The following is a 9,974-nucleotide window of genomic DNA, read 5'->3' on the forward strand; positions in this document are numbered from 1 at the left end:
AATAATACTCAGCCATATAAAGAAACAAAACTGAGTTATTCGTAGTGGGTGGATGGATCTAGAGTCTGTCATACAGAGTGAAGTAAGTCAGAAAGAGAAAAAAAAATACCATATGCTAACACACACACACACACACACACACACACATATATATATGGAATCTAAAAAAAAAGAAAAGAAAAGAAAATGGTTCTGAAGAACCTAAGGGCAGGACAGAAATAAAGATGCAGATATAGAGAATGGACTTGAGGACACAGGGAGGGGGAAGGATAAGCTGGGACGAAGTGAGAGAGTGTCATGGACATATATACACTACCAAATGTAAAATAGATAGCTAGTGGGAAGCAACCACATAGCACAGGGAGATCAGCTCGGTGCTTTGTGACCACCTAGAGGGGTGGGATAGGGAGGGTGGGAGGGAGACGCAGGAGGGAGAGGATATGGGGATATATGTATATGTATAGCTGATTCACTTTGATATAAAGCAGAAACTAACACACCATTGTAAAGCAATTATACTCCAATAAAGATGTTAAAAATAAAAGTAAATAAAAAAGGATACCATCAAGAAAGTGAAAAAACAACGTACAGAATGGGAGAAGATACTTGCAAGTCATGTATCTGATAAAAATACTCGTATCTAGAATATATAAAGTACTCTTAAAATTCAATAATAAAAAGACAAATAACTCAATTGAAAAATGGGCAAAGGATCTGAATAGACATTTTCTCCAAATACATACTAATGGTCAGTAAGCACGCAAAAGTGTTCACCATCGTTAGCCATCAGGAAAAGCAAATCAAAGCCTCAATGTGATATCAATTCACACCTACGATGGTCAAAATCAAGTGTTGCCAAGAATGTAGGGAAATTGAAACACTCATACATTGCTAGTTGGAATGTAAAATGGTACAATCACTTTGGAAAACAGGTCAGCAGTCCCTCAAAAGGTTAAACATAGAGTTACCATATGACCCAGCAATACCACTCATAGGAATACACCCAAGAAAACTGAAAATATGTCCACCAAAAACTTGTAAAATATACCAATGTTCCTAGCATCATTATAATAGCCAAAAAATAGAGAAAACCCTAATGTCCACCAACTGGTGAATGGATAAATAAAATATGGTTTGTTCATACAAGAAAATGTTTCTTACAGTAAAAAGAAACATAGTGCTGACACACTCTGCAATATGGCTGAACGTTGAAAACATGCTAAGTGAAAGAAGCCAGTCTCATGTGATTCCATTTACATGAAATTTTCAGAATAAGCAAATCCACAGAGACAGAAAGTAAATTGGTGGTTACCAAGATCTGGGAGAGGGTTGGGGGGAAATGGGACATGACTTCTAATCGGAATAAGGCTTCTTTCTGAGATAATGAAAATGTTCTAACATTTGACTGTGGTGACAGCTGCACAACTTTGAATATACTTAAAACTATTGAATTGTACCTTTTAAATGAGGGAAATTTTTGTTATGTGAATTATATCTCAAGAAAGCTTTTTTTTAAGGATGAAGAAACTAAAGAATGCACCCTTGCCTTGGCTTTTCCTCCAATCCTGTTTTCGTCTCTCAAGCCTATTCCCAGGACCACCCTTCATAATGAACTAGCTGCACACAAGCCCTGATTCAGGCTCTGCTTTCTGGGGAGAAGACAGGATGGAGATAGGTGTTGGTGAGTGAGTGAGTACTTTTCTCCTTGGAGAAAAAGTGAAAAGGTGGTACCACTACCAACATCGTCACCTAGGGAGCTGTACAAGGTTCTTTACCCGTTGTGCTTTATTGCATTGATGGGATAAAGGGCAAACCCCAAATCCATTCCTATTTTCTCAGAGCCTTTCCTCACAAAGACTTTATGAATCAGGGTAAATATGATATCACTTATATGTGTAATCTAAAATATGACACAGTTGGGGACTTCCCTAGTTGTGCAGTGGTTAAGAATCCACCTGCCAATGCAGGGGACACGGGTTCGATCCCTGGTCCAGGAAGATCCCACATGCCGTGGAGCAACTAAGCCCGTGTGCCACAGCTACTAAGCCTGCGCTCTAGAGCCGGCGAGCCACAATTACTGAAGCCCGCGTCCCTGGAGCCCATGCTCCGCAACAAGAGAAAACACCGCAATGAGACACCCCCCGTACGGCAGCGAAGAGTAGCCCCCGCTCGCCGCAACTTTCTGTTTCACCGCAACAGAAAGCCTGCGCGCCACAACGAACACCCAACGCAGCCATAAATAAATAAATAAATTTATTTATTTTTTTAAAAAATGACACAATTTAACTTATCTACGAAACCAAAACAGACTCACAGACATAGAGAACAGACTTGTGGTTGCCAAAGAGGAGGGGGGTTGGGGGAGGGAAGGACTGGGAGTTTGGGATTAGCAGATACAAACTAGTATATACAGGATGGATAAACAATAAGGTCCTGCTGCATAGCACAGGGAACTATATTCAATATCTTGGGATAAACTATAATGGAAAATAATATGAAAAAGAATATATATATGTATAAATGAATCACTTTGCTGTACACCAGAAATTAACACAACATTGCAAATCAACTATACTTCAATAAGATTAAAAATTTAAAAAAAGAATTAGGTTAAGAAAATGTACTGACATTAATTTAGGGTTTTAAAAAATACTGGCATAAAAATAAATGAGATAATTTTCCCTCCCTCATCTCTAAAAGCCTTGAGTTCTGAGCCTGGACGCCCTATTTTCAGGACACATCACCGTTTTTGTTGCAGAGCTGTCAGGCATTCAGACAACCACCAGCTACCAAAGCTTTCCTTGGAGGAAGGACAGAGAGATGAGAGAACCTATTCTAGGGAGGATAAGCGGGGACCTGGTCTGATTCTGTATCTAAGATGTACAGAATGTGCCTACCTCCTGCACAGTCTAGAGCAGGAATCTGTAAACTTTTTCTGGCAAACAGTATCTATTTTTTGGCTCTGTGGGCTACAAAGTCTCAGCCACAACTACTCATGTCTGTTCTTGTAGTGGGAAGGCAGCCAAAAGCTGCTGTAGACAATAAAATTGAATGAGTGTGGCTGTGTTCCAATAAAACTTTATTTATGGAAACTGCCTTTCTTATCACAGAAATTTTAATTTCTTATAATTTTCATGTGTCATGAAACATTATTCCTGCTTTGATCTTTTTCAACCATTTAAATCTGCAAAACCATTGTCAGCTTGTGGGCCAAACAAAACCAGTAGTGAGAGAACTTCTAAGAGGGGGTAAGTAAGTGCCACTGCCCTTAGCAAAGCTGTAAACTGGGGACCAAAGAAAGGGCCCTGCGCTTGTGCTTGGTGTAAAGCAGGGCACTCGCTCCAGATGGACAGTGCAGCCTGGGAAAGGGCCCCTGACTTAGGAACTTATGTGTTTGCTGGGCGGGGGGGAGGTGTCATGCACATACCTATGCAATGAATCCCAGATTTTTCTAGGATCCACAGTGAAGGAAGACATCACCCCAAGCTGACTTTGAATTATTTTCCTCCATGAAGAAAAGAGGCTTAAAATATACTTAATTTCCTTATTTTTTTTTAGATTTTATTGAAGTATAGTTGATTTACAATGTTGTGTTAATTTCTGCTGTACAGCAAAGTGACTCAGTTATACACACGTGCACACACACACGCACACACATATATATATATTCTTTTTAATATTCTTATCCATTATGGTTTGTCACAGAATATGGAATATAGTTCCCTGTGCTACTATATTGTTTTTAATTTGAAGTTTATAGCATCCAGTGCTAAAATAGTAATTTCAACTTTCTGTATGTCCTCAGAAAAAGGCCTGTGTACCTGTTCCTGAAGGCTAGACCCTGGGGAATATCAGGTCAGGGAGAGACTAGAATCTGAATCCAGAAACAGAAACTCTCAGGTCAAGAAAGTATTTAATAGCAACATAAAGTAACCTCTTTTTTTCTTCAGCTAAACTCTCTCATTGCCAGAGGACAGCCAACTTGTACCCTCTGAGAGTGGAAACATAGCCTAAAGCTGTCTACCACAAGGGCAGACTTTCTTTGAAATCTAGAGCTTTATCTCAGGGATGCATATGAATTTGTATTCTCCTCTATAGCCCAGCTGTGTGTTTGTTTTAATATAAAAATAGCATGTTAAACTGTTTACCGTCAAAGAAAACCGTTAGTCCTTAAAGATGCATTGTGTTTACCCTGCAGCTTTGAGGACCCCCAGGCAAACCACCGCACTCCCCAAGGGCACACACACTGTATCTGAGGAGCAAAAAAGCACATCAGGCTGCAGATTTTCAAGATTCCAATCAGGCACTGGATACTCACTTTTTATTAACAGGGCATGACTGATATGGGTTTAGAGATCCCATCCTCTGTTATAGGACACTGGTTCTCAAAGTGTGGCCCCAGGATCAGCTACAACGCCACCTGCGCACTTGTTAGAAATGCAGATTCTCAGCTGCACCACAGAACCACTGATCAGCAGGTCTGAGAGTGGAGCCCAGTGACCTGTATTTAATAAGCGCTCCGGGGGACTGTCAAGCTCCTTCGAGTTTGAGAACTGCTTCTACGGTGGAAAGAGTTGGAAAGAGCCATAAAAACCTTTTAAAACTTCATTTCTTCATCACTCAGCCATGAAAAAGAATGAAATCATGCCATTTGCAGCAACATGGATGGACATAGAGATTATCCACTTAAGTGAAATAAGTCAAACAGACAAAGACAAATATCACATGGTATCACCTATATGTGGAATCTTTAAAAAATGATATAAATGAACTTATTTACAAAACAGACTCATAGACATAGAAAACAAACAAACTTATGGTTACCAAAGGGGATAGCGGGGGAGGGGGTTAGATGAATTAGGAGTTTGGGATTAGCAGATACACACTACTATATATAAAATAGATAAACAACAAGGACCTACTGCATAGCACAGGGAACTATATTCAATATCTTGTAATAACCTATAATGGAAAAGAATCTGAAAAAGACTATATATATAATAACTGAATATATATATATATATATCTGAATATATATGACTGAATCACTTTGCTGTACACCTGAAACTAACACAGTATTGTAAATTAACCATACTTCAATTTAAAAAATGGTTATTAAAAAAACTTCATTGTGAATAATCTCTCCAGCCTCTCTCTGCCTCCTCTTCCCCATCTGTAGAATCACGGCACCACTTTGCTCTCAGGATTGCCTTGAGAACTAAATCAGATCTACCCAGACATCCAGAAAACACGACACAGCACCTGATGATCACAAGTCCAGCATGAACTTTGTTTTCCTCCTTTCCCAACTTGAACCGAATATTAAAACAGAGGTATGTAAGTACAACTGCAAGTAATGACCTATTTCCATGAGATGATATGAGAGATGTGGCTGAAACATTTCCCCAGGAGACACCTTCACCACGTCCATCCCTCCCATCTACATTATTTGTATATTCCTGATGTTCAGCGTATGAAATTTTAAAATCAAGTCATTATCAAATTTGAAAAATATTTAGGCTAAAAAGTACTGGTGACAAATCAATTTTCCGGCAGCCTATGTTTTTCTTTGATTTTAAGAGTTCCTTTGGGAGCATTCATTTATAAATTATCCAATTTAAAGGAGGAAAAATTCTCTGAAATACCAGCTTCAAAGCATAGCATATTGTAAAGGGCACCATTTCCTTATACATCCCAAATTGAGAAAAATCTTTAAAGTTGCCTTCTGGTTTCCCACAAAATCACAGATTATACCCACTCGTCTTTATTCTCACTCTTCTTTCCTCATTTATTCAGCCAAACTGTTCAAAAAAACTTTGAATAGCTATCACAATTCAGATATACAGAGAAAACAAATAAGCAAACAAACAAACCAAAAAAATCCCTTTAAAATATGCATAGGGGAGTTACATAAGTGTGTTTCTCCAGTTTTCTTCTTTTTAATAAGAATACTTTTGTACAGAATGCAGTGATCTACATGACATACATGTAAGTGTACATACACACGTGTTCCTACATGCCTGCCCTCTCTCACAAACACATACACACAAACTCTACTTTCTGCATAACAGATAGAATAAACCTTAAGAACACAGGCTCCCAAATGTTGAATTTTCAATTACTTGGGAGAGAATTAAATGGAAGTTTATGGATAAAAACTTGGCTCTGAAAATACCAGAATAACCCAGATTATTTTGGGGTTATTCAGGGGATTATTTGGGGTGGGGGCCTATTTTAGCTTACTTAAGAGAATACCCTGTTTTTAAATTTTTTCAAATTTTCAAATTTTTTTTAGTACCACTACAGCCTCAAGTAGAAACCATTTATAAACCATTGGTTAACTGGTGAATTCTGAGTCCTTCCTTTAGAACAGTTTCCCAAAGGGCTTCCATGAGGCAACGTCTTGCTGACCTGCTTCTGATGACTGTACACTCCTCTACAGAACTTGGACGCTGCATTTTCTTACGTCATTTTGTCACTCACTGACATAATTTTCGCTATGTCTCAATCTATATGAGTTTATGGTATTTCAGAAGCAAAGTAGATTAGTCTAATTATTTGACTGAGATTGAAAAAGAGTAAACTTTCTAAACCTGGCATTTGGGATCTAATGGTGGTGAATATCCTTCTGGAATATTCTCGCACAGCACTGCACACTATCAAAGAATAAATCAAAGACTATCAGAGCTTTTAAAAAAAGAAGAAGAAGAAGAAGGAGGAGGGGGTGGAAAGAGGAAGGGAAAGTTTTTGTTGAGTTTATTTCCTTGGCAAGAGAAAACAGCAGAGAAGACATCCACAGAATGGCTGAGGAGGAGGGAGCCCGAGGAATCTGGGTTTCTTAAGCATGAAAAGGTGGTGTGGTTCAGGTGGTTAGACTTAATGAGGATGGCAAACTACAACTCCAGGTTAGACAGAATGAGTTCATAAGTCTGAATGTGGTTGGTTAAAATAAGTCCTCTGTTCCTTCTAGAAAAAAGAGGAGACTCTGAAGACAGTTACATCCAATGAGGGAAATATTCTGTAGTCAGAGTTATAGGTTCTTTAACATCTTTGGTTATGATGAAACACAGCATTCACACATACACACACATTTGTACAACACTGACATTGAAATAATGTTGTTGAAATTTGGAGATAATATAGCATGCCATTTAAGAGCTGGCATGAAATCAGACCACCTGGGTATCAGCCCCAGCTCTGACACTTATTGGCTGTTTGATGTTGGGAAGGATGGTGTAATCCCTCTCAGTTTTAGTTTCCTCATCTATGAAATGGGGGCAATAAAAGTACTCTTTGATATGATATAGTTATGAGGATTATATTAAAACATTTGTCCATATGTATTACTTAATAAATGCAAGACATTAGAAATAGCTTCCCTGCTATTGATGGATACACCTTGTCATTTTTCTATCTCTCCCAAGAGAAATTAAGATTCTAGGTTGGCAAGTGATACAAACATTCTCCTAACACTCATACATTCATTCAACGATTTGTGTTTGTGGAGTGCCTACCAGATACCCGGTCTGGCAGAACTCACAGTCTAATGGGAAACACAGATACACACGTAATTAAGAGGTCATGTTGGGAGGAGAATAAATAAGGCATAATGAGAAACAGGAATGGTTTATTTCACAAAGGAATTGCGACTGTCAAGGTAGATAATTCTTTAGGAATCTGAGATAAGGTGAGCTCAGCTATAAATAAGAGACACTTAGGTAAAATGTTCTGGGAATATACTCTCAGAGTTATAATGCCTGCCCAATTAGCAAATATTTTTGAGAACTTTGTTTTTGCTAGGAATTGCAGATACATGCGTTTCTGCTCTAACATTAAATACATTTTACTGAAAATTTTTGCATCCTGTATTATGGGAAAAAATAGGATTGGAGGCAGTTCAATAAAAACTTAAGAAACTTTGGAATAGAACTTTAACACACACACGCTAATAATCTTAATAAAAATTATTAACACAAGTAAATCTCTAGCATCATTTGAACCTACCCTCTTTCGCAAGCCCTATACCTTGGAGTTTGCTCTCCTCCCACATGTCCTCCTCAGAGATGTAGGGCCTGAAGACATTTGATTTTAATAGAAGCCAGTTTCATCAAAATTAAAACCATAAGGTGGGCTCGCGGCAGTGCTGGGGATGGTGGGAGCCGGAGCCAGAGCCGGAGCAGAGGCAGGGTCGAAGCCAGGCTCTGTATCCACCACCCACGCATCCCCCGCGCCTCCCGGCGCCTCCCCGAGCATCCCAGTGCAACCTCGTGCTTCCTTGCATATCCTCGCACATCCGCCACCCTCAGCCGGCAGGATGGACAGTGCGTTGGGGGGCCTGGGCTCTGGGGACCAAGACCTCACCACCAAGCTCTTTTCATGGTGCTGGGCGCAGGGGTGACAGAGCTCAGTCACCAACTGCTCTACATGGAGCTGCCCATGAGATGGGTCGTGAGCCAGTGCCCACACCGTTGAGACCAATGTGCTGGGGAGGAAGGTCCTCTACCCTCCGACCTTCTTCACCTACGCCAAGGACATTGTGCAAGTGGATGGGAAGATAGGCTGTTCCGAGGCCTGAGCTGCTGGCTGACGTCCACTGCTCTCTCCACCATGACCCGGGGCAGCATGAAGAAGATTTTCTCTCCGGATGATATCGAGCAGGTTTCCAGCAAGGATGACACGAAGACTTCTCTGAAGACTGTGGTGAAGGAGACCTCCTACCTGATGATGATGCAGGGCATGTCCCGCATATTGGCTCACCCCTTATGTGTCATCTCAATAGCTACACGGTCCATTGTGTGGGACTGGAGACCAAGTACAGTGGAGAGTTCAGCTCCATTGGGAAGATTTTCAAAGACGAGGGGCTGCTGGGACTCTTTGTCAGCTTAATCCCTCACATCCTGGAAGATGCGGTTTTCTTGCAGGGTTGTAACCTGCTGGCCACTTCCTCAGTGCCTACCTGGTGGATGACAGCTTCAGCCAGGCCCTGGTCATCCATCCCAAGCTACTCCATGGGGGTGGCAGTGGCATGACGACCTACCCCTTCCTGCTGGTGGGCGATCTCATGGCTGCAGGCTGGGCTCCCCACTCACTCCCCAGAGTTCAAATCCGGATCCACTGCTGGAAGGACCTGAGTGGGCAGGGTGAGCCTTTCCGCGGCTCCAGCCTGCCTTTCCACCACCAGGTGTCATCATGCTTTGCCCTGGAGTACCCCGAACCACCTCAAAAAACACTGTCTCTTAAACAACAAAGACCAAAGAACAAAATATAGCACAGGGAACTATACTCAATATCTTGTATTAGCCTTTAATAGAAAAGAATCTGAAAAAGAATACATACATATATATAACCGAATAATTCTGCTGTACACAACATTGAAACTAACTTCCATGAAACGAACACAACATTGTAAATTAACTGTACTTCAATTTAAAAAAAAAGAAACACACACACACAGAAGCCCACACTATCTCAGCCTGGCCACCGTGGATGAGGCCTGATCATCTCCAGGCACCTGTTACATGACCAACCCAGCAACACCTAGATGTGCTCCAGCCCAGCTGGGCTCTGGGTTCCATATTTGCCATGTGTCTGCACAGAAGCAGGGGATGGGTGGAGGTGAGCCTGCACCCAGTGGCTTGGTCACTGTTAGACCTGAGGAAGTGGGGTGGCGCTGAGGAATTGGGGCAGAATCCCCTTCCATTGCAGATTTGCCAAGTCTGCCTTGTGCTGGGGCCAGAGAATGGCTTGTGGAGGCCCAGGTCAGAAGGGCAAAGACTCAGGGGGTCAGGTCCCACCCCCCATTCACACCCCTCGAGTTGGGCCCAGCTCTCATCCTTCAGCTCAGCTGGGAGCATCACTCTCCTACTTTGTAAAAAGGGTGTGATCCCCTTTCAGGAGGCCACCATCACGTCCAGGCGTGTGCTAGGAAGTCCTGGCTAGGTTCTGCTTTCATTTTTCTCAGCACTACTTTTCTG

The 9,974-nt window shown here is 41.3% G+C and overlaps 1 pseudogene; it reads left to right on the top strand.

Moving 5' to 3' along the window:
* The first annotated feature begins 8,149 nt into the window (after window positions 1-8,149).
* On the top strand, window positions 8,150-9,268 carry LOC103018262 (mitochondrial carrier homolog 1-like; annotated as a pseudogene).
* The last annotated feature ends 706 nt before the right edge of the window (window positions 9,269-9,974 follow it).

The sequence above is a fragment of the Balaenoptera acutorostrata genome, chromosome 10 (genome assembly GCF_949987535.1).
Source record: "Balaenoptera acutorostrata chromosome 10, mBalAcu1.1, whole genome shotgun sequence".
Lineage (NCBI taxonomy): Eukaryota > Metazoa > Chordata > Mammalia > Artiodactyla > Balaenopteridae > Balaenoptera > Balaenoptera acutorostrata.